We start from the raw sequence: 26128 nt of genomic DNA on the forward strand, positions 1-26128 counted from the left end.
CACACACTTGCACACGCACACACCTTTTTCCTTTTCTTGTTGCAGAGGACCTTCTCTTTAGGATGAGCCTCTTTGAGGGGCCTAAGCTAGGAATCTACAAGTATCCTCCATACGTTTTTCATATTCTACAGGACAGTCTCCCCCCACCCTCACTTTCACACCAAACACATGCACATGGGTAACTAACACGATTACTTCTTTTGTGTTGATTTGTTCCTACTCTGAAAGGTGTATGCAAGTATGTCACTTGGCTGGCTTCAGGGCTAGCAGTGTAGCTCAGCAGTACCGTGCTTGTCTGGCATTCTCGAGACCCTAGGTTTGAGCTCCAGCATTGATACTGATATGTTTGTACATAGATACATACATACATACATACACACACACATATGTATACACATACACACACATCTCCATATAAAGTAAATTGAATTAAATGGATTAAGTGTAAATGTATGTATGCTTTTCATTTCTTTTAGAATGGTCATTTGCCCACATTACTGATGTTTTTCTGCTAGGTTGTATTTCTGTTTAGAACTAGTAACAAGCTCCTAATTATCCTTAGTATTTAGAAGGGGATATTCCCACTACTGGCCCTGGGCACTGGGCCCACATAATGCACAGTTATACATTTGGGAAAAATACTCATACAAATAAAATATGTAAATCTTAAAAAAAAAAAAAAAAGGAATTGAAATGCCTTTCTGACACTCAAACAGCAGTAGACAGTAAAGAGACGTGACCTGAATAATTTCCCACGTTGGGATCAATCCAGAATATTTGAGAAAGTTGCCAGGGTTTAGATACTTCGGATGATAAGAAATACCCTTGAAGAGACTTCTGTTTCAAGACATTTGAACACCCGTGACTCATTCATTGACTTTGGGGCACAGTTTAAGTGACAGAGGGGTTACACATGTCCTGAGCATTATATTAGTGGTGTCTACATTTTTCAGCCTTCTGTAATATTAAGTGTGAGCTGGACTCAGATATGAGCTGGAGCTGCTGAGGAGTGTGGGGCTTTGGTGGGGGCCGTTCTCTGTCCCATTCGTGTATCCTCTGTCTAGCTTAACCCCCAGGGGCCTGCCCATCAGCTCTGGGTACCGTACCTATGTTAAGGAACTGATTGATTATGACCAAATCCGACTTCCTTCCATGGACTGGATAAGGGGGATGACATTTAGTCCTTCCTATAAACAAAGTCTGTTTTAGGAGATATTCATATGGCATCATGAAGATCCATTTTCTAACATTCCAGGCAAGATTTGTATGAATTAAATAATAGTCTTAGTGAAATACTTACCTCTGACTAAGATTTTTAAAATGCAGTATAGGGCTGGAGAGATGGCTCGGTGGTTAAGGGAATTAACTGGCCGCACTTTCAGAGGACCCAGGTCCCATTCCCAGCACCTCTTGGTGACTTAACATCTGTAACTGCTGTTACAGGGGATCTGACATCCTCTTTTGTCTTCTATGGGCTCCAGGCACGCAAGTAGTACATAGACATATATGCAGGCAAAACACTCCTGTACATGAAATAAAAAAAATAATAATTAAAATATTTTAAATTGCAATGTAAGTTGGTATTTGTCACTTAAGTAGATCAGAGGTAAGTCTGACTTTTAATAAATATGATAAATTTTTTTTCTGAGTTTATTAGCTTTCTTTTCTGAAGTCTAAAACTTCCTGGGAATGTGGCTGATGTTGGTGGAGCAAGATAGTTTAACCTCAGTTTTCTCTTACTTCTTAGATCCCATTCAGCAGTTTAAATTTATTTACTTATTTATTTAAAACATATTGTTTGGGCTGGAGAGATGGTTCAGCGGTTAAGAACACTAGCTGTTCTTCTAGAGGTCCTAAGTTCAATTCCCAGAAACCACATGGTGGCTCATGACCATCTGTAATGGGGTCCAGTACCCTCCTCTGGTGTGTCCAAGGAGAATGACACTGAACTCCTATACATAAATAAATAAATCTTAAAAAAGAAAGAAAGAAAGAAAGAAAGAAAGAAAGAAAGAAAGAAAGCAAAACATACTACTTTATCCTGGAGTGATGGTTATATAAATAAGAAAGTGTTTTTCTCTCTTTCTCCTTACTCCCCCTTTATCTCTTAGAATTGCTTATTTTTATTCTGTGTATATGAGTGTTGGTGTGTGTGTGTGTGTGTTTGTGTGTGTGTGTGTGTGTGTGTGTGTATATGCCATATGCATGCAGTACTGGAGGAGGCCAGAAGAGGGCATCAGATCACCTGAAACTGAAGTCACAGATGCTTGTGAGCTGCCATGAGGATACTGAGAATTGCACCTGTGTCTGCTGGAAGACCCCCCTGTGGCCTTAACTACTGAGCCACCTCTCCAGCTCTGTTACTTGGGCTGAAAGGTTGCATCTCTCAGGAAGGCTGGAAGAACAATGGGAGTTTACTTTTTCTTTTTTCTTTCTTTCTTTCTTTTTTTTTTTTTTTTTTTTTTTTGGTTTTTCAAAACAGGGTTTCTCTGTGTAGCCCTGGCTGTCCTGGAACTCACTCTGAGGACCAGGCTGGCCTCGAACTCAGAAATCCGCCTGCCTCTGCCTCCCAAGTGCTGGGATTAAAGGCGTGCGCCACTGTGTCCGGCTGAGTTTCCTTTTTCTATAGGAACATCGTTTCCAACTTTTCCTTACTTGACTGTTCCATAAAGCTTCCGATTGGACCATTCTTGGGTATTGTCGTGGTTTGAATACTTGACCCAGGGAGTGGCTCTGTTAGGAGGTGTGGCCTTGTTAGAGGGAGTGTGTCACTGTGGGGGTGGGCTTTGAGACCTTCCTCCTTGCTGCTTGGGTGACATTCTCTCCTGTTTGTCTTCAGAGCAAGATGTAGAACTCTCAGTTCCTCCAGCCCCACGCCTGGCTGGACACTGCCATGCTTCCCACCATGATGGTATTAGACTGAATCTCTGTTTAAACCACCCCCAATTAAATGTTGTCCTTTATAAGAGTTGCCTTGGTCATGGTGTCTCTTCACAGCAATGGAAACCCTAAGACAGGTACTGCCCCACTGATGTGTCTTGCTACCTCATAGCGTGAGACATTCATGGCACACACTGTTCAAGTCCTCTTTAGTAATCATCGACTGTGTGCATTTATTCTGGACCATCACAGATGCAGCACACCTGGACTTAGGTATATTCATACTGGAGTCCCTTTGGCTCTCAGAACCCCAGGGAGAGGTGCCCTATGACCCAACGACAGTGTGGTATGCAGGCCTTGGGGAACATCATTTTGGAGAATGTGTTTGATAGCCTGTTGGTGTTAGCTTTGTATATTTTTAAATTCTTCACTTCGGAGGATATTTGGAAGGAAGCCTGGTGTTTACAGGGCTGGCTTTGTAAGAACACTTTGAAACACTTCTAGCAGGATAGCTAAAGGAGAAGGAATATGTGTGTGTGTGTGTGTGTGTGTGTGTGTGTGTGTTTATTTATTTATTTATTTATTTGCCTTAGACCATGAAGGAACACTTGCTTAGATTTTCCTAGGTATAGTAGCTTTCAGATAGGCACTCTTTACACTACAGCAATAGGAGGAGACATGTCAGCTTCCTTTTAATTGTGCGTTTGTGGTTCCCACCTGCTTCTTTTCATTTTTCTTCCTTTGTTTCGTTTCATCAGGGTGTTGCTATATAGCCCTCACCGACTGGCTTACAACTCACTACATAGACGATGCTGACCTTGAACTAGTGGCAACAATCCTCCTGCCTCTGTTTTCTGATTCCTGAAACCACCAAGTTCCACATCCATGTTCTATTTCTTACTCTGCGTGGGTGCTGGCATTCTGAGTCCGGTTGGTTTCAAGTTTCTGTGTCCTGTCCCTCCCCCCACGCCACCCCCCGTGTCTCCCAACCCCCACCCCACCCTCAAGGCTGGTCTTGTCCTCTTAGGTCCCACAGTTCCTTCCCCCGATCCAGGATCATGGGGTACACACAGCATGCCACCATGCTTAGGAAAATGTTTGCCCACAGGACAAATTCAAAGGCAGTGAGTTACCCTTTCGTTTTGAGTGGCTCTGTGTCTCTTCCGTGTGTCTTGGGGATTAAAGAGCGGTGTGTGCATGCACACGCATCACTGGGAGACAAAATAAATTACATATTTCTGTAAGTTAACGTTCATATCCCACCACTCACCTATAATCTTACAATCATGCGCTCTCTCTCTCTCTCTCTCTCTCTCTCTCTCTCTCTCTCTCTCTCTCTCTCTCTCTCAGCACACTAGCACAAGCATTTACAGTGTAGTCACCCATAACTCCAGATGCTAAGCAGGGGAAGTTTATATTCTACCAGCACAACTCTGTAATGAGCCTGATTTGGCTTAATTCCTTTCTACTGTGCCATCATTTGCTGAGCTGCGGATGGAAGTTTAGGCCAAACCCATACCATTTTGGCAAATGCTTTTCACAAGGCCATGTGAGAGTTTGCTGACGTGTCAATTTAAGGGAGCTGAGATCTTTTTCAGGAAGGCGTCCAGAGCTTCATCGAGTGCTGTTTATCAACCTTAATTGGATAAACAACTGGGAAGGCTTCTGTCGTTCCTAATCAATGACAGAGTGTGAAGTAGTTTAGCACAGCTTTGAAAGCCCAGGATTTCTCAACCAATGCCACAAGAGCCAGTGAGACTATGGAAATATATGATCAAATCCACATCTGAGAGAGACTTCCTGCCAAAGCATCAGACACACTAGCCTGACCTCTTTGAGTTTAGTTTCAGACAGGTAAATATGTATTTTGGCAGCCAGGGGAAGGATAGGGTATTAGATTAACTAGCATGACACTTTAGTAAAATTCCATTTGAACATTGTATTTAGGTAGGCGGGGCTTGGTCATCAATAAAATGGTTTGCTGGTTAAGAGATCAATCAATCAAATGATTCTATTTCTTGATAAGTTCTAGTCTTTGAACACTGTCTGTGTCTCGTTCTCTCATGTGTGTATATGTGTGTGGCTTGTATTTATGCTGTGTAGTGTGTGTGGTGTGTATGGTTTGTATTTATAATGTGTAGTGTGTGTGTGTGTGTGTGTGTGTGAGAGAGAGAGAGAGAGAGAGATCCCATATGGCTGTTTCTTCTTACTTCCTTATGAAGACAGAGCAAACCTGGCCCTTTTGTCTCCTGCTTTTGAATATGAAGTGGTTTGAATGTTCCCACCGAAAAATGGCACTGTGTAAACCTTGCATTTATCAGCTATTCCTGCAACTCTGTGAATGCTAAGCTGAAAGAGGTTTAGTGGTGTGGGTGTCGAACTTTACTGATCAAAAGGAGATGGAATCTCGAACCTACACAGCTTCCTGGTGAGGCCTGCTCTTCTGTAACTGGAGTAAGAGAAAAAGTCACCCTGCACAGGCTGTCAGATTCTTCTGTTTATATCCATATGTGTATGTATATGCATGTATTAATATTCCATGTATATATGCACATATGAAGTAATATGTGTCTATGTAAATACATGCTGTGTATATGTCTATAAACAACGAAGTGACTATTGTCTAACAGTAAATCTGAATGGGTTGGATTCACCCGTGAGGTGGCAGCAGCCTTGGTCTCTTGGACTAAAGATGCGGGTTTCTTTCTTCTCTTCCCTACGACTTGAAATATGGCGAGTAAGAAATTTGCTGGAATTCTAGAGGCTTTGAGAAATAAACCATGCGGCCCAGCATTTGGTCAGCATTCAGTTTCGTAAGCCATGGTCAGCATCCAGAAGGCGAGAGGGAAGAGTGTTGAAAGGGTGAAGCACCGTATGCTTCGCACCAACGGCAAGTATTCAAAACAACGGAAATGAGAAAAGGGTGTTCTGAGTGAATAGAACCTATGACCCCTGGATTGGAGGCAGTTATGAGCCTCTAATAGGAGGCCAGTTACTCCTGTGTGTGTGCCTGCGTGCGTGTGTGTGTGTGTGTGTGTGTGTGTGTGTGTTGTAACAAGTTTACTTTTCAGATTGTACTTTCTGAAGACCAGATTTTTTTTAAATAAATCTCCTCTGAGAATGAAGCCTAGAAATTGAGCGTCAGTATGGTCTTATCCAGAGGACCCTTTCTATTTCAGAACCTCTAAAATTAACCTGCTATTTTTTTTAATGAGCTTCCTGCATCCTTAGCAGCCGCACACGGAGAGTGTGGGTTCACTGGCCTCATGGTGGGCTTGTGGCCCCCCGGGGCTGTTCTCTCTGTGAACATGCATATGAATGCGCACTCACCACATACCTTGGGTCCTTCTTTAGTCCTTCTGAAATGCACAGCATTTTCATTCAGGTAGATTATGTACATGGGCATCCCCTACCCTCCCTGAGCTGGCTAGTGTTTGTCACCCTCACCCAATCCAAGACGCATCCAAGCAGAAAGACCACCCGGTTGCTGATTGATATGCGAGGCCCAGCCCACTGTGGGCGGTGCTATCTCGGCAGTAGGTAGTCCTGGGCTATATAAGAAAGCAGGCTGAGCAGGTAGTAGAGGAAATGCCCGCCCTGTAAGCAGTACTGGTTCCTCCCTGGTCTTTGCTGCAGTTCCTGTCTCCAGGTTCCTGCCGTGGCTTCCCTCTGTGATGGAGTGTAACCTGGAAGCATGAGGCGAGATAAACCCTCTCCTCCCCAGGTTGTTTTTGGTCAGTATTATGTGTATGTATATGTATATGCATATGTATATAATGAGAGTCACCCCCATTGCCCTTCCCTGTCCTCCTCCCCTGATCCCCTTCCATTTCAGAGTAGTCCTTTTTCTAATTTTGTCAGATCATGTCATGCCACATCAGACATATCTGTGATATATGTTAACATATGTTAATTCCAGACAGCAGAGATGAGAGGGGGTATGATAACCTGTGTTTCTGGGTCGGGCTTTTTTTTTTTTTTTTTTTTCTTGAAAAGATGATCACACTTGCAAGAAAATCATGACAAGATGGTTCTGTGGGTCAAACAACCCGAGTTTGATCCCAAGGACCTATGAAAAGAAAAAGAATATTTCCACAAATTGTCCCGGACCTCCATCCGTGGGCCATGCGCGTGCACCTGTGAGTGTGAGCGTGCAAACAATCAAAGTCGTTAAAGTGAGACGCTAGATGTGATTTTTCTGTTTAACAAATGAGAGAACAGCTCGTGACGTGTGTGTCCTCTACCAATGGAGGACACAATCAACCATTCTCAGGCGTCCCTCAGACACAGAATAGCAGCCCTCAAACTGGCCCACTGAGCTATTAATGTCATATTGTCCTGCCAGACAAGGGTTTTGCTATAGGGAGTGACTAAGAGACTGTCACTCCTTGGGCCAGGAGAATAAAAATGTCCCGTGGGTCCGAGCAAGACCAATGAACTGCTGACCTTGTTCCTCAAATGTCCCTTCCCATGTGAGTCTGTGATTGGACTGTGTTTTACATCAAGAAATGACCACCCAGCTAATCCAATCAGCTTCATGATTTCCTGGGATGTCTGCTGTGGATCCACACAAGGGAGAGAAGATAGGAATGTTCTTTATGGACAATCTTCAATCGATGCCAAAAAATCAACCCCATGTCTGAATCTGCTGCGAGGGCCAAGCTGGAGGCGGAGCCTCCATCTCCCCCAAGTAAGCAGGGGTCTTAGCCAGGACTGTCATCCCCTTTGGGATATTTGCTTTTATTCTTTCTTGCCAATAACAGAGGTAAATCAGGGTCTTCCCTGAGCCCTGCTGTAGAGGGGAGTCACGTGGTGAGAACAGGAAAGGCCAGTTACACAAGCTGGGTTTTGCATTGTGTTCTGGTGTGAGGAGATCCAACACATTGGGGGCCTGGCTTGTCTTCCTGTCAGCGATAGAGACCAAACCAGGGCCTTGAGCTCTCAATCTACACACCAACATTCTGCTTCTGAGTCCTTTATCTTCCTCTGGAAGGGCGAGTTATGTGCGCCACCTTCCTTCTGACATTCTTCGCATGTTTATGATGTTTGGCGACTGGACTGTTCCTTTCAATCAAACCCGAGGCCTTGCCCATGCCAGGCAAACCCTCTACTCCCCAGCTATAGCCATTAATTTTTATTGTAATATAAAACGTGGAAAGAACTTACTAGGCTTGTTTGATTAACTTTTTTGGCTAAACAAGAGTTCTGTTGCATAATTTGGAACACTTAGAAATATTTGCTTTGCCCCAGCCACATAACTCTAAAAAAGTTCTCGTTCTGATGAAAGTTAATACTATAAAGGGCTGGAGAGATGGCTCAGCAGCTAAGAGCACTGGCTGCTCTTCCAGAGGACCAGGGTTCGAGTCCCAGCACCTACATGGTAGCTCACAATCATCTTGTAACCTTAATTCCAGAGGATCAGATGCCTCCTTCTGGAATCTGATGGCACTGCATGCACATTGTACCATTGTACACACATACACACACACACACACACACACACACACACACTCACACATACACACACAGGCAAATACTCATATATATAAAATAAAACTAAATATGTTTTAGAATTTAATACAATTATATTAAAAGTCTAATAATATGCATTTTATATTCTTATAAATATGTGATATTTATGTTTGATATGTATGATACAATTATAGAAATAGCCATGAAATAAGCCATAATAATTAAATGAGTCAATGTTTACAAAGTGTTTGGTATTCTTTGTTGTAACTGCTGAACAATAGCTGCTATTATTAGTTTACTAAATCAATACTAGTTTACAGGGATTAACACTAAACTCCCAGTAAATTCATGGTAGAGAGATGATTCTAGAACCTCAGAAAGTAAGCCATCCAAAGAGGTAAAGATAGAATACCTCTCTTTGAAATTCTAACTCAGTGTTGTTGTTGTTGTTGTTGTTTAGGTGTGGCTTTTTACTGGTTTGTTTGGGGCTTCGTTGCTGTTGTTTTTGCCTCCATTGTTATTATTGTTATTATTGTTATCGCAGTTGTTGCTCTCTTGTTGCTCTCGTCATTGCTATTGTCATTGTCATTGTTGCCATTGTTATCATTGTTATTGTCACTGTTTTCTCCATTGTTGTTGTCATTGTTAGTTGTTGTTATTGTTGTTGTCACTGTTATTGATGTCTCCACTGCTGTTGCTGTCACTGTTGCTGTCGTTGTAATTATTGTCTCTATTGTTTTTGTTTTGGTTTTGGTCTTCTGGTTTTTTTCAAGACAGGGTTTCTCTGTGTAGCCCTGGCTGTCCTAGAACTCACTCTGTACACTAGGCTGGCCTTGAACTCAGGAATCCACCTGCCTCTGCCTCCCAAGTGCTGGGATTAAAGGTGTGTGCCACCACTGCCCAGCATCATTGTTATTGTTGTTGTCATTGTTATTGTTGTCACCATTGTTGTTGTTGTCATGTCATTGTTGTTCTCATTGTTATTGTCTTTGGTGCCATTGTTGTTGTTGTGTCATTGTGGCTGTTTTGAGATAGCCTCATGCCGTGTAGCCCAAGGTGAACTCAAACTCCTGACTCCTCGTTCACGCTCCCAAGTGTTGCATTTACAGGTACATGCTGCCAACCCCAGCTAAAGTCACTCACGTGCTAGGACAGGTAATCTAGGCTGGCATCAGTATGGGGCTGTGGTTCCAGAGCTCGCACAATAGACCTGGAACGTGAACATTTGGGACCTGGCCCATGCTATTCTCTCAAACATGAATTCAAATGTCACCTTCAGGGTCTTGCCTTCCCTCTCCCTTATACATACCTTTTCTACGTACCTTCATTATAGCAAGGGAGGCATGGTTGGATTCTAATCATGCTTTGCCCAAGTTTGTCTGCACCAAAGCACAGCCATCATTTTTCTGCTCCGTAGCACATTTTAGCTTGGGCTGGTTCTTCTTAGTTAGTAGTCTGCTAAAAAGAGAATAATCCTGTGAATGAATGAGTGTGAGAGAATCCTGTGAATGAATGAGTGTGAGAAAATCCTGTGAATGAATGAGTGTGAGAAAATCCTGTGAGTGAGTGTGAGAGAATCCTGGTGAGTGTGAGAGGTTTACAGTGAAATCTCGCTAGCATTCTTGTCACGCCTGGATGACACCGTCGCTTTATCCCTGTGGTTCTGTCTCACGCTCTAAGCAGAAACTCAACATCTAAACTCAGATATGGAGTCTCCCCTCACCTGATTTCTCTGCATGGATTCAACAAGCTAAACTTTCCCATTGAGCTCATGGAATCCGGGTTTGGCGTGTCTGTGAAACTCAGCGTGAACTTGGAGCGGATCCTTTCTGCGTCTCAGGATCGCCCAACTTTAAAGAGTGTTTCTGAGATCGGTCATTTTGTTTGTTTTCCCATGAGTTGGCACCACCAAGAACTGCTCTCTATAAAAACATTAACTTTTCCTACATGTCATTTATAATCCATGGATTTAATTTACTCCCAAACCTTTCAGCCACTTTGGCCAAATTGGAAGAAAACCAGGCTTGGAGAGAGCTCTCACTGAACTCATCTAATTCTTTACCGACTGATCAAAGTTTCTTCCCATGAGGAGGATGCTGTCTGCTCTATTTACTTGGAGAAACCGATTGCCTTCCTCCCAAAGCCAAATAAACTCTGAACCCAGAGATTTTTATCAGTGGGTAAGGTGCATATGTCCCAAGCATCCGTGCAAGTTGGACGTGCCTGCGTGATCGATCCTTTCCCGTCATTCAATGCTTACACGTGTGGTCTGCAACAAGTGAGCAGGCCCAGCTCCTGCCTTCCGTGGGCTTCACAATCAGACGGCTTTGATGAAAGAGGAGATATGAGGAATTTGTAGAGAGAGAGAAAAATTCTGCTTAATGAAATGTCCTCCCTGTGTCCGGCCTTTGCTGGGACCCAGGCACACTGGCCTGAAGAGTGTTCAGAGGAAGACTTGACACATTTCCAGAGGGAGGGGATGGGCTGAGGAACATTTAACAAAAGCTGTGACAAGTGGGAGTGTGACCAGGCGTTGGAGTCGAGAAGCCACCCGATCCAGGGAGTCCCTGAGAGAGAGAGATGCTCAGTCTGCTAACAAGGACACACGTGATCCTGCCCAAGGGTCTCGCTTTATCCAGTCCTCCCTGACGTCATGGGCAGTCCATGTGGTTTTTAAACACAGATCAGCTTGGCCTCACACCAACTCCATTTCTGAGTCTTGGCTAAGAACAGAGGGGGAGAATCGATAACCAGGATGGCCCGGGAGAAGGATGAGAGGGACTCAGTGCAAGGTAATGGTGGGAGAGGAGGGGAGAGAGCAGATTCAAGGTTCTTGTTTGAGGCAGCAGAACTCCCAGGGTTGTGTCTTCCCTGCGCCCAGCCTATATTTTATATTTACACGATTTTTTTTAAACATATGATTGTGGCCAGAACCCATGGGAAAAGCTCACTTATTATGGCGATCCACCCATGATCCCAGTGTGTAAGAGACAGTGCACTCTGGCTTGACACACTAGATGCAACAGTGAGTTCCGGGTTCACTGAGAGACCCTGGCTCACACATAAGGTGGAGGGAGAGGAAGACATTCAATATCAATCTTAGGTCTCCATGTATACTCACATGCACACAGTTGCACATACATACATACATACACACACACACACACACACACACACACACAAACATGCATACACACCACACACTTTAAAGACTATAATTAAAAGCCGCGTAGCTCAGTCTTTTTTTTTTTTTTAAAGCTATGAATAGGTGGATATGATGGCACATGCCTGTAATCTCAGAACACAAGAGGCAGAGGCAGGAGGATGACAAGGTTGAGGGTGGCCTGAGTTACATAGAGACTCTGCCTCAAAAACAAAACAAAACAAAACAGACAGAAAGATCTGAAGAGTTTTCTGAAGCGATACTTTAAACAAAAAAATATATTCTTTAAATAAGATGTATGGAAGGCAAAAGGTGATGGTGGTGTTATTTCTTAGTAATAATAGGTTGAATTATGAACTAAAACAACAGGGACCTTGTATCAGCTGTGTCCGGTCCCAGCCCTGTCACCTCCTGCCTTATACCATACACCTAGTAGAAGCTACTTATGAGAGTTTACCATAGAGAAGGAAGAACCTGCATCAGGGAAGACATAGTGACTGGCAGGGGTGGGAGGTGGGTAGAGGGTAGGGGAGGCGGGAACACAGAGTGGGCCAGCCCATGACCCTGGTAGCTTCCATTGGCAGCCACAGACATGACACCAACCACAAGGCAGAAAGCTCAGACCCAAAAGGGGTGTCACCTTCAAGGCTTGCCCCTAGTGGCCGCCTCCTTCCAGCTAGGGCTCCTGGGTAAAAGGTTCTAAGGACCAAGTGCTCACAAACATGAGCCTGGTGGTGGGGTGGGAGATATTTCACATCTACACTATGTGTGGCTATTTCCAGGATGTGCAGTGACAAAAGGTTTTGTTTGTTTGTTTTGTTATTCAGTAACATGACATTTATATGATGGAGAACCTTGGACTGTTTAAATGTTGAGTAAGCATTTAATCATGCTGTTTAGCCTTCTGGTTTACCTTGAGCGAATTTGAGGACATCTATGTATCTTGGCCAAATAACAACTTTAGAACAGCCTCCCAGGAAAATGAAGTATGGTGCACATGTGACACACACACACACACACACACACACACACACATACACACACGCATGCCTGAGCCCATGCATGCATGCACAGCATCAGGAAGGATCCTTAAGACACCACTCTCAATATCAGCTGCTATGTTATATATTATATATGTACCATGAATTATTATATCCGTGGGTGATGTAGGTTGGTCCCCCAGTTGGGCATATTCCACTGTGTTTTCCCCTCTATGGTTAGCACTGTGCTTCCTAGAGTGAGCCAGGTAGACTTGCCGGAGTTATTCCTGGGGAAATGTCAGAAAGCCTGTTTGTCTTTTCATGCAGGTCACATGCCATCCTGCCGGGCCAGGTTTCCGGGGCCTCCTCTGTTCCTTTATTTGAGGAAGCTTTAGAAGCTGTAGCAACTTGGTCTGCCAGGCCTAACCTTGTCAATGTCAGATGGCCACAGAGTACTCTGGTCATAGGTACCAAGTAATGGCCCTTGATCAGTTACCACAGAGGGAAGGAAAGCCTAGAAGCAACTGATACCAAAAGTAAGCACTCGACTGGAAACTTTGTATCTGTGCCGTGAAATAAATAGTCTCGGTCGTCAGAGTGAACTTGGCAAACTGGAGAGGCTCACTTTTTAAGTAGGTGTTCATTGATGGTAGCCACTACAGCTTTCTATCTACTCTCAGAACACTACTTAATTAGGATCATTCAAGTAGACAGACATAGAGCAATCCAGGTGATGGCAGAAGAATGAAATGGGGGTGGGGGTGGGGTGGGCAATATTACAGCCCCCTCCTATAAATCCGTATTTAATGATTCATACTCCCTTCTGACTTGGGAGCTCCAAAGTCTTTCATCCCAGGATAGGGGCAGATGGGGAAAATTACTGTCGGCCTTTCATTTGGGAAGGGGCAGCTTTGTTGTACTGCGATAGTTAAATGGTCTCGGAAGGGAAAGATGCTCTGCAGGGTAAAAGGAAGAGTATGTGTAGCTGAGAGCAGAGGCAGCTGAGGGTGCAGGAGAGTGGCTGGCGAGAGCTGATGGCAGGGAATTAAAGGACTAGCTGCTGAAAGGAGAAGGGACCCAGCAGGAAACCACATGGGTACCTGCCAGCTTGGTTTTGTCCCTGAATATCAAGCCTGTTTCCCTCATCGCTCACACTGCTCTGATACCAGTAATCGATACAGTGAGCGATTCTGCCGTCGAGGTGGTCAACGTACACGACCACCTGCTTTGCTAATGAAAGTTTGTGTAATTTTTCTAGCTCCTCTTCCTACGTAGATGTGAATTTTAAAGATGACAGTGACTAGGGGTATAGGTGAGTCACACACCATGTCCTTAGTACAAGGCCATGGCTCAGTCCCCAACCTCAAAAGTGTAAAATTAAAGTCTACAGAGTTAATCAAATCAACTAGGAGAGGTGGCTCAGTGGTGAAGAGCACGCATTTGCTGCTCCTGCAGAGGACCGGGGTTCAGTTCCCAGCATGCCCCTGTCAGGCAGCTTACAACCATCTAACCCCAGGTCCCAGGGAGCCAGTGCCTCCTGCTTCCAAGGGTACCTGCACTCACACGCATGCACATGTGACCTGCATGTACAGGCATCTGCATGTATACACACACACACACACACACACACACACCTATATCCAATCAAAATTATTTTTTTTAAGAAATCTTTAAGTAAACCAACAGAACCTCATTGATACACTGTGTATAAAACACTGCAGTAGAAGTCATGATGGAGTGGCAGAATGTGACGCTAGCTTGCACCAAGAAGGCAAGATGGATATCTGTGTTTTATATGCATCTTACTTATATGTTTTATATGTAAGTAAAAAGGTACAAAAATATTTTTATCATGCACCTGTGGACTAATGACTATTACTGACTCGTAAACACACGATGTGGCAACTCTTCCACAAAAGCCTCATGGCTACACCCACAGAAATCCTTCCCTGCTTGTTAAAACTTCTCAGTGATCTTACCCAACAGAAATTAAATATCTAGAATATTATCATTTCATATATAAAATCAGAATAGGAAGTATTTTGCATTTCTTTCTTACGTGTAAGAATGTCAGGCTTTCTGGATGAGGTTGGCACACGCCTTTAATCCCAGTATTTGGAAGGCAGAAGTGGGCAGATCTCTGTGAGTTCGAGGCCTGCCTAGTTTACAAAGTGAGCTCTGGGACAGCCAGGGATACACAAGCAGAAACCCTGTCTCAAAAAACAAAACAAAACAACAAAAACAAAACAAAACAACAACATAAAAAGAATTTCAGACTTATTTTACTCTATCAGCACAGCCAAATTTAAGGGAATCTAAAACATTTATATTAAAGTTCATAGAATTTGCAGTTGAAATAAGTATGCAAATTGTTCTGAGCCTACTTACAGAGCTTTTTGCATAACAGAACTAAATATGAATTTTAAATTAGGATTTACATTAATTATGACAGAGTTCCTTCCTCTCACTAGCCACATTTCAAGTGTTGAGAGATGAGGAACCACAGGCAGGTGGATTTTTCAACTAACTGTTTTTCTGAGTAGTTTCTAGACTTTTAGATATTAGAGTCATTTCCTAATGTAAGATACTGACCTTCGAACCAAAGGGGAAAAAATAAAGCTGGGCAGTGGTGGCGCACACCTTTAATCCCACTAATCGGGAGGCAGAGGCAGACAGATTTCTGAGTTTGAGGCCAGCCTGGTCTACAAAGTGAGTTCCAGGACAGCCAGGGCTACACAGAGAAACCCTGTCTCAGAAAAACAAAAACAAAAACAAAACAAAACAAAAAAAAAGATACTGACCTTCACAGTCTAGATTTCATTTGGGAACTGGTTTTTCCTGACCATGCTTACCAGTGACTGATGCTCTGGCTGTCATTCTGCCCACCAGACTCTTACAAAACTTCCCTTTTTCTCATTAAAAAAAAAAAAATTAAAACTTGATATGTGTATGAGTGTTTGCCTGCATGGGGTATGTGCACCATGTGCATGCAGTGCATGTGGGGACCAGAAGAGGGCACCATATCCCATAGAACTAGAGTTACAGATGGTTGTAAGCTGCCATGTGGGTGCTAGAAATTAAACCTGTGTTCTCTGTAAGAGCAGCAAGTGCTCTTAACTGCTAAGGCATCTATCTAGACCCTACAAGATCTCCTTTGAGTAAAGATTTCTACTTTAGCTGAAGGAGTATATTCTTACTTCTAAATGATGCTGAAGAATTTCTGTTTTCTACTGTCTGCACGTGAACAGTACTGGTCTTAGGCTGTTTCCAGAGTCCTGTGGCTAATTAGGGACAAAAATTACCTTTGACTATGGATTTATAAGACCATGCCAACGTGGGGTCCACAGTTTGCTTATTGGGTTCAATTCAGCTGATATTCTGCTTAGGTTAGTTGGAGCCTTACCAGAAGAAGAACCCTTTTGCAAACTGGGTGTGGTTTTGGGCTTGTTTGTTTGTTTGTTTCAGTTCCAAAAAAATACATCAGCAAACCCCAAATACAAGGTGGATTTCCCAGTGTGCTTTTTGTTGTTTTAATAAAGCACAACAAACCAAAACTAACTTGGGACGGAGAGGGCTTATTTAGCTCGTAGGTTACAGTCCATCACTGAGGGAAGAGACTGAAGCAAAGACCACAGAAAAAATGTGGTCAGTGGCTTGCCACCTCTGCCTTGCTCAGCCCGCCTTTAAAACAAAAACAGAAGCAAAACAAAACAGCCCAGGACCTCTTGCCCAGGGATGGCAGTGCCCGCAGTGAGCTGGGTCCTCCTTCAGCACTCCACAATCATGAAATACCCCACAGTTGTGCCCAGGTGCCAGTGTTAGGCAGGCGATTCCTCAGTTGAGACTCTCTCTTCCCAGGCGTGTCAAGTTGACAGACACTGACTGTGACAGTGGAGTTGGGGGAAAGGCAAGCAAGTCACACAGTCCTTCTCTGAGAGCAGGGCAGTGGAGATGCTTTGAGCGAGACAAGTTCCCCATAGGCTCGAATATTTGAATTATCAGTCCCCAGTTGGTGGCGCTGTTTGGGGAGGTTTTGGGTTGGCCTTGCTGGTGGATGTACAGACCTGGGGATACCTTTGAGAGTAAAAAGCCCCGCCCACTTTCAGGTCACTCTGACGCTTGTGCTTGTAGTTCCATGCGCCCTCAGCTTCTTGCTCCTGCAAGGATGTCTGTCCCTTGCTGCCATGATGGGGCGCATTCCCCTCTGGACCGGGAAGCCCCAATGAACTTCCTTCCGCGAGTTGTCCATGGTCACCTTTTTTTAATCCCAGCAACAGAAAAGAAACCAATACTACAGTGGGGCTGGGGATTATATTAGTTACTTGTGTTGTCTCTGTGAAAAAAATACCTGACAAAGGAATCTTAGGGATGAACGGTCAGGTTTAGCTCTCAGGCAGGGAAGGCAGACTGCGGGAGCCGCGGAATAGTGTCACCTATATTAGGGTGCCTCTTCTTATTTCAGTTAATACTATTTTAGTATTAAGCATTAAAATTATATAATGATTATTTGATTACTAAATTAAAATGAAAAATTTGTTAGTTAAAACTTGGAGAGACTCCCTTACCAAGCATGCCCAGAGGTGGTTTTTATTTTTATTTTTTTTTAGGATTTATTTATTTATTTTATGTATATGACTATACTATAGCTGGATAGATGGTTGTAAGCCTTCATATGGTTGTTGGGAATTAAATTTTTAGGACCTCTGCTCACTCCAACCCCGCTCTCTCTGTCTACCCCACTCAGTCAGGTCAGCTCCACTCGCTCAGTTCCTGCTCGCTCCGGCCCCAAGATTTATTTATTATTATCATATAAGTACACTGTCGCTGTCTTCAGACACACCAGAAGAGGGCATCAGATCTCATTACGGATGGTTGTGAGCCACCATGTGGTTGCTGGGATTTGAACTCAGGACCTCTGGAAGAGCAGTCAGAGCTCTTACCCGCTGAGCCATCTCACCAGACCAGGATTTTTTTTTTTTTTTTGGTTTTTCAAGACAGGGTTTCTCTCTATAGCCCTGGCTGTCCTGGAACTCACTTTGTAGACCAGGCTGGCCTCGAACTCAGAAATCTGCCTGCCTCTGCCTCCCGAGTACTGGGATTAAAGGCGTGTGCCACCTTAATCCTGTTAAATGGACCATCATGATTAACTGCCACAGCAATGGTGAGTGAGGGATGCTCAAATAGCAATGAAAAGCTGTGAGCCTCTGAGTCTTTTCTCCCCCCCCCCCATCAGGTATGTTGCTGTTTGACTTTGTTAGAGATGGGGTCTTCTACATGTAGCCTAGGCTGGCCTAGTTAGTACTTCTTATATACCCCAGGCTGGCCTTGATCTCGAGGCAATTTTCCTGCTTTGGCCAAATGCAAGAATCCAAGCCACCATCCCTGGTTCATTTACTAGGTCTTCCTAGCAAAACCACAAAGCTGAGGCTTGAAGCTGAGGAGCTGGCTCAGTGGGTAAGGGCATTGCTGCTGTGCCAGAGGACCCGAGTCTGGGTCCAAGTATCCATGTCAGGTGGTGGCTCATAGCAGTCTGTAACTTCAGCTCTAAAGTCCCACATGCCTCTGGCCTCTGCAGGCACGTGCAGTCACATTCATTTATCTACATGCAAACACACACACACACACACACACACACATATATGCAGACACACATATACATGCATGCACACACATCCAAGCACACATGCACATAAAAGCACACACACATGCAGACACACATATACATGTATGCACACACATCCAAGCACACATACACATACAAGCATACACACACACAAACACACACACATGCAGACACACATATACATGCATGCACACACATCCAAGCACACATGTATATGAAAAGCACACACACATGCAAACATACATTCACACATAACACATCACACATGCAAACACACTCACACATACTCATATTCACACACATCCTTATACACATCACACATGCAAACATACACATGCTCAAACATATTCATACACACTCTTATATAAACTTACACATGCAAACACACACTCATGAACACTTGTATTCACACACATACATGCATACACAGACACACACACACACATATATACATAATGAAATATAATAAAACAGACTTAAAAGCCAGGTTTAAGCTGGGCGTGGTGGCGCACGCCTTTAATCCCAGCACTCGGGAGGCAGAGGCAGGCAGATTTCTGAGTTCGAGGCCAGCCTGATCTACAGAGTGAGTTCCAGGACAGCCAGGGCTATACAGAGAAACCCTGTCTCGAAAAAACAACAACAACAACAAAAAAAACAAAAAGCCAGGTTTAGTGGCACACTTATAAGAAGATGGGAAGTTCAGGCTCATCTGCGGCTGCATAGGGAGTTCAAGGCCAGCCTGAACCACATGAGACGATGTCTTGAAAAACAAAACAACAAAATGTAACTAAACAGAAAAATTGATATCTGATATTGTTAGAGACAATATTTACTTCTTTTTTTACTCAGTCCATTTCTCTATGTAAACTTCTCGCTTAGATTTGCTTCTAAATCAAACCAGCAAAGAGGTTGGTAAGCATCAGGGTTCAATGGTGCGAGACGTGGCAAGCATTCCTAGCTACACTCTCATACACTGCAGTTTCAGTCACCAGTTAACTGCTGTTTGGGAATATAAATATAGACACACAGCTCCATAAGTTGCTGCCAGAATGGTATGATGAAATTCCATCACGTGACCCACCTTTTCTAGCAGACACCTACTGTATACACTGGAACTGAGATCAAGTCTCCATGCAGACAGCTTTTATTCATTATTCCTTGTTATTAACATTATAATGAGCCTAATAGATAAGTTAAATTTTAGCCTATGTATGTATACGAAGAGTGTGGTATATATGAGATTCCATAGTGTCCTAGATCTCACCTTCAGCCTCTTTGAAGTCAACCCTTCATAGGAATGAATGGTTCCTATCTTGATCCTTTTTCTACTGCTGTTAAGAGACACCAGGACTAAGTCAACTTATACAACAAGAGTTTATTGAGGGCCTTCCAGTTAGGTGAGTTGTGACCTTCAAGAGTGGAGCCTGGCAGCAAGCAGGCCCGTGGTACTGGAGCAGCAGCTGAGAGTGCACATCTTAAGACAGCAACAGAGAGGCAGAAAGAGGCATAGAGGGGTGAGGAACAGTCTCTAGAGGGATAACTGGTCCTGGCCTGGGCCCTCCTGCAAAGCTTACTCTCAATGACATGCCATATCTAACAAGGCCTCACCTCCTGATCCTTCCCAAGTACTTCCACCAACTGGGGACTAAGCAGTCAGATGTACAAGCCTGTGGGTGGCATTCTTATTCAAACCAACACAGTTAACAAGATTCAGTGCTCACCAGGGTCTGCTTCTGCTCTTGGGGTATCTCTGTGCACCAGGGCAGACTGGGAGGAATAACGCTTAGCCAGGTTGGTGGGTAACACAAGATCCTGGATGGTGTGAGCAGGATCTGTTCCTGCCTGCCTATTTTCTAACTGTATTTGTTTTCTTTACTTAAACCATTAAGGACTCCCTGTGTAGGGAATGGTGCTGCCCACAGTGGGCTGGGCCTTCCCACATCAGTTAGTCAAGACAAACCTTCCACAGACATGCCCACAGGCTACCTAGATCAAGATGATTTCTTACTAAGACTCTCTTCCCAGGTAACCGTAGGTTGTGTCAAGTTGACAGTAAAGAGAAACCACTTCATCCGAATATATACTTTTAAAAAAGGTTGAATATTATAAAGACCAGCCAAAATTTTAGATTCGCAAGGGCCGATTCATATGATGCTTTGTTAGCTGCTGATTTAACTAACTGTGCTGACCTGGACAGTGAACAGCCATCCAGGGCTGGTTGCCCATTGTCGGGTGTTTATGTATTTAGAGATTTTAAATGAAACCTCTATAGATGTGTTTACCCTTGACTGTTAGCAGGATGTCCTCTGAACACATGTTTTTTGGCTGCTATTTGAGAGCTGTCTTTAGCTGTTAAAAGATACTGGAAAGTATGGTGTAAATTCAACAGTACTGCTGACTTTTGTCATCTGTCCAGTGGGCTTGATTAACTGTTCTTTGGACTTGGTGTATCCAGTTTGCTGAGGGTTTAACAACTAAACTTGTTTGGCTTACATGACATGATAGATAATTTACCTTAGTGTATGCATTAATCTATGCAAGTATAGAACATAGATTTTTGTGTAGCACCTGGATTTTGTGACAGTGTTTGAGGTACAAACTCTGCAAGGCGTGTTGAAGGGAAGAACCAAACAGGGGGTGTCTGAGCAAACCTCACGGGGTTTTGTTCTTGTTCTTCTCTTTAGTGTGTGTGTGTGTGTGTGTGTGTGTGTGTGTGTGTGTGTGTGTTAAAACTTGGCAGGTAGACAGCTCTGTTCAAAGGGGAACTGTTTTAACTCCCCTTCTGCATTCCTTGGCAATGGGAGACAGTCACCCAGTAACTCGATTTTTAGTGAATAGCTCCCACAGGCTACCTTTCAAACCTGGGTCCCCTAATCACTAGCAGAACCTTTAAAAATAGTGCATCTGGGGCTGGAGGGAGATGGCTCAGCAGTTAAGAATCAGGGCAAGAGTCATGCTCAAATAGTGACCCTAAGACAGGAGCATGGGAAAGGTCACATCAGGAACCCCACAGATGCCATGGAACTCAGAGATCTGTGAGCTAAAGAATGAAAACCACCAGAGAAAATGTCTGAGAGAAAAAACACGCTGTGGTATTTTGTAACAGATTTTTTTTTTTAGGGTAAAAAACAAAACAAAACAAAACAAACCTAGGCTCCAGCAATCCTAACAAGGCAGGTGTGGCCTCCCATCCTGACAGACGGATTAATCAGACAGATAGTCTTAAAAGGCAGAGAGAGACTTATTCGATGTGGTGACATTTGGAAGGGATAAGGGAGCCTAGTGACCCCTTTTAAAGATGTTTAATATTCATACATGTGTATAATGTATTTGGATCAAATAATGTCCCCATTCCCTCCTCTCCAATTCATTCCCTACCCCTCCCAACTGAGTCTGTATTCTCTTCTCTCTTGTTCTCTCCCTCTCTGCACGCACTCATGCTACACATACACATGCACATTTACACACATACACACACACATACAGACAAATATGAACAAACACACATGCACATGTGGACACACATACATACACATGCACACACACTGAGTCAACACATGCACATGTGCATACACATGCACACATACAAGCATGCACACTAATGCACATATGCACACACATGTGGACACATATGCACATGTGCACACACATGCACACATCTACACATTCACCAAATCCATTCAGTCCATTCAGGCTCAGGGGCCACATCTCTAAAGAAACCTTAGTTTTCCTCCCCAGCAGCCATCTGTGGCCAGTATCTCCTCAGATAGGTATGGGAGTCCATGCCTCTCTTCCCCCATCCTCCCACACTGGGGGTTTAGGTGCCTCCATCTCATGCAGGTCTTATGCATGCAATCCGAAGAGCTCTGAGTTCCTATGTCCAACTGCACTGCAGCCATGTCTAGCAAATGCTCTACAGACATCTGCTTCCTCCGGCTCTCAGAGTCTTCCTGCCCCATCTTCTACGATGCTCTCCCGCCGAGCCCCAAGGCCGTCTTTAGGTTGACGACTTCTGCTATAGGCTTCCATGGAGGAAGACTTGAGGCACAGGGCAAGGCCCTGCCTAGTGACAGAATGCAGATGAAGGTGGAGTTCTGTCCAGTACTGTGTCTGTGTGGTCCTGTGAGTCCTCATTGCTCGAGGGTCAAGGTGGCTGTTAGGAGACAGGGGCGTTTCTGCTTTAGAGGGCATCTGAAGCTCATGGTCAGTTGTCCTCTGTGCCCTGTGAAGGTTTGCTATTCCAGGATTCCCAGATGACTCAGAGTCACCGTTTAACCCTTTAAGGACACTTAAGGGGTCAGTGCTTTCCAGGAGCCGGCAAGACGGCTCAGTACTTCAAGAGCACTGGCTCCTCTTGCAGAGAGAACTCGGGTCCAATCCCAGGCACTCATGAGGCGGCTCACAGCTGTTTGTAACTCTAGTTCCAGGAGATTTAACAGTTTCTGCTGGCCTCCAAGGGTGCTGCGTGCCTGTGGTGTACAGACATACGTGCCCTCAAGACACCCATATGTATAAAATAATTTTTTAAAGGGGCTTCTGTGTTCCCATTTCCCATTCCTTCTTGCCAACAAAGACTCCCACCCGAGTCTCCTCACCATTGTGGGGCTGGCGGACCTGGCCTTTTCCCAGAGAAATGTTGATCCTTGGAAGACCACAGAGCATCTTTGAGTGAGTGAGTGGGGGAGATGGACCTGGTCGGAAGAACACGACCTTACCAGTGGCTAGGGGCCAGGGGCACACACCTTGTGACAACACATGCCAGTGTTTGCTAGAGGCTCTCCTGGTTGACTGTTCTCGCTGGCCTTTGTTCTCAGAGTGTGTCTTTAGACCAAGGCTGGCAGTCTGTTGAAAGACTCTCTGCCCAGGCACAATGATGCATTGTCTTTCCTCCCAGAGCTGCTTGCCCTTGCTTCCGGTTCTGCAGGGCCAAGGCAAGGCTGCAGGTGATGTTTGCTCACGTGACCCAAATGGTCTTACAAGGCCTTGTTAACGTGCCTCAGAGGTCTCATGGCCCTGAAACCTCAACTGAATGAGTGTATTCTCTTCTAGGCTATGTCATGGAAGAATAATGGAGAGATACAATCTTCTTGACACTGGCATCCGTTAAGAACTGGCAGATTTTTTGTTTTTTATTTTTGGTTTTTTGAGAAATGGTTTCTCTGTGTAGCCCTGGCTGTCCTAGAACTCACTCTGTAGACCAGGCTGGCCTCAAACTCAGAAATCTGCCTGCCTCTGCCTCCCAAGTGCTGGGATTAAAGGTATGCACCACCACCACCTGCCCCTTATATCCATATCTTAATATGTGCATCTACTACATTTTTAGAAAGACTGACATATATATCCTTTGACAAATTAAATGTAATCGTTTAATGGTTAAGATTGGTTCTAAAACTTTACCTTTAAAATTATTTGTCTGGTTTTGTGTGTGTGTGTTTGTGTGTATGTGTTTGGTTTTTCGAGACAGGGTTTCTCTGTGTAGCCCTGGCTGTCCTGGAACTCACTCTGTAGACCAGGCTGGCCTCGAACTCAGAAATCTACCTGCCTCTGCCTCCCGAGTGCTGGGTTTAAAGGCGTGCGCCACCACGCCCAGCGTGTTTTATTTTTTAATGAATATAACCTACTGAGTCCCTTTCGCGTTGCTCATAACCACATATACATAAGTATATGACCACTTGGGATTGGATAACCACTCCGAGGTCTTATTCCAGCCAGAGATTGATTCTCCCTTTTCCAGAAGCCGCCAGTTGCTGGTAGCTCCTCACTTAGGGACAAGGCCTTAGGAGATCCACCCCCATCCCCAAATGCTGGCCTGTTAACTGGCCTTGGTGGGTAGAGCTGTCATAGGCAGCCATATTGTTGAGATTTCATGGCTGTGGTTTCCCTGTGATGTCTAGAAGACTCTATCTTGAATCAGACATCCTGCTTGGGTTCTTGTACTCTTGCAGTTGTTCCCCGAAGCTTAGGTGTAGGGATTGGATTGCAGGTGTATCACGGGGAGCGGGGAGCCCCCTGGTTAGCTGTTCCCTGCATTTCCATAAATGGTGACTTTCTGTAATGGTCTCTGCTGCAAAGAGAAGCTGTTGAGGAAGGGGAGAGTCATTTACAACGCAGCGAGGGTTATACTGCGAAGCCTTACATTGGAGAATCGGCGGCCCATCAGCCTTTCTCAGTAGAAATTAGGGTAGAAGAGAAGCTTAGGCGGGTAGTCTGAGGCAGTTTTTTAAGTCCTTGGTGTGGGGATGCACATGCTGTGGCCTGCGCGTGGAGGTCATAGGTCAATTTTACGGAGCCTCTTCTGGCTGCCGCCTTTACCTCTGCACCACAATCAGAGAGAGAGAGAGAGAGAGAGAGAGAGAGAGAAGCCACTTGAGAAAAGAACCTTTTTGTTTTATTTTTTTCAGACAGGGTTTCACTATATAATGGTTGACCTGGAACTTACTATGTAGCCCAGGCTAGCCTCAAACCTAGGCGTTTCCCGAGTGCTGGGATTATAAGTCTTTATTATTGGGCCTGATTTTGCAATACCCGGAAAGTCAGCCCAAAAGAGTGACCTTGCTCAGGAGGTGACCAGAACAGATGGTTAATGTAGTCTGGAAGTGGGGGACTTGTACCCTTCCTTCACGGGGAGACCTTCATCCAGTGCAGTGTTTACACCAACCATGCCCATGAATGGCTGTGCGCACACCAGTCACCGCGTTGTCCCATTTGCAGGAGTCACTGTATTCTGTCCCAAGGCAAGGAGGCAAAGTGCAGTGTCCCCTGTCACCCCTCGCCCTATAGTCCCCACCTCAAAGGGGTGGGGGCTGGGCAGATAAGGGTGTCGGGCCATCTAGAGTTCACTGAGGCTTCTCCTTAGCAGAAAGGCTGGTGAATACGTTACAAGTTATTTGACCAGTCCTGGCCAGGGCTGGGTCTTTGAGCGTGGGGTTTGTACTGAAATCTTCACATGACATGGCTTCCTCCAGGCTGTAAAGTGGCAGGTGCCAGCATGAGGTCCGCCTGGCTGGCTGGCTGAGTGACAGGCCTCTGCTTAAGACAGCCCAGGGCACCAGGAAAGGGTTTAACAGCTGTCAATTAGGAAGTCAACATTCTGCATATCTATCAGTTAATAAATACCAGGAGTGCTAACAATAAGCAAGAAAACCCGTATTATCCTATCATTGGTATCAACCATGTTTGACCTCACGTCTGCCTACCTCCTACCCAGTGCCTCAGGGAGAAGGGGACCAACCCACAGGTCCCCAACTGCTCCGTGGTTCTTAAATATGATTTCTTCCAGCAGTACTTAGTCTAGTGTCTAACTTCTTTTTGTTGCGGGGAAACTATAGCAAGCAGGGGAGTGGAAGTAATTACCCGAAAATCGAGATTTGACAGTACAAGCTCTGTTGGGCTCCGGCCTTCTAAGCCTCTCTGTTGGCCACACCCCTTCCTGTAAGAGTGCGAACTTCATGCCCTGGGGGGGGCGTGGCCTTTGACTTTAAACTGAATAGTATTTGCAGTGTACCTGGCTTTTGTTTTGTTTGTGTTTAGAGATGGGGGGGTCTTACCTCCCAGGCTGGCCTGGAACTCACTTTCCTCTGCCGCAATAGCCTTAATGCCAGGATTACCCACGAGTGTTGCCACTGGACAGGAAAAATTTTATGAAATTAGATTAAGGATTAAAGAAAAAAAAAAAAAAACCTTTAAAGCCATTCATCCCAATATGTGAGGGCAACTGTGGAATGAGTGTTGGGAATCGAACTGGGGTCCTCTGGGAGAGCTGCAAGGACTGTTAGCCACTGAGCCTTTTCTCTAGGCCTTAAAAATGGATTCATTTTAATTTTTTGTATATGGTGGTTTGCCCATATGTACACTACTTATATGCAGTGCTCTTGGGGAGCAGAAGAGGGGGCTGGATTCCTTTGAACTGGAGTTACAGATGGTTGTGAGCAAGCATGTGGGTGCTGGGATTCGAACGCAGGTCCTTTGCAAGGACAACCAGTGTTCTTAACCACTGAGCCATCTCTCCAA

The 26128-nt window shown here is 44.6% G+C and overlaps 1 protein-coding gene across 8 annotated transcripts in view; it reads left to right on the forward strand.

Annotated features, from left to right (window-relative positions):
- The window catches only part of Fry (FRY microtubule binding protein), a 398256-nt gene that overhangs the window by 156713 nt on the left and 215415 nt on the right, over positions 1 to 26128 (forward strand). The window lies entirely within an intron of this gene.

This window comes from Mus pahari, chromosome 23 (assembly GCF_900095145.1).
Source record: "Mus pahari chromosome 23, PAHARI_EIJ_v1.1, whole genome shotgun sequence".
NCBI classification, from domain to species: Eukaryota; Metazoa; Chordata; class Mammalia; order Rodentia; family Muridae; genus Mus; species Mus pahari.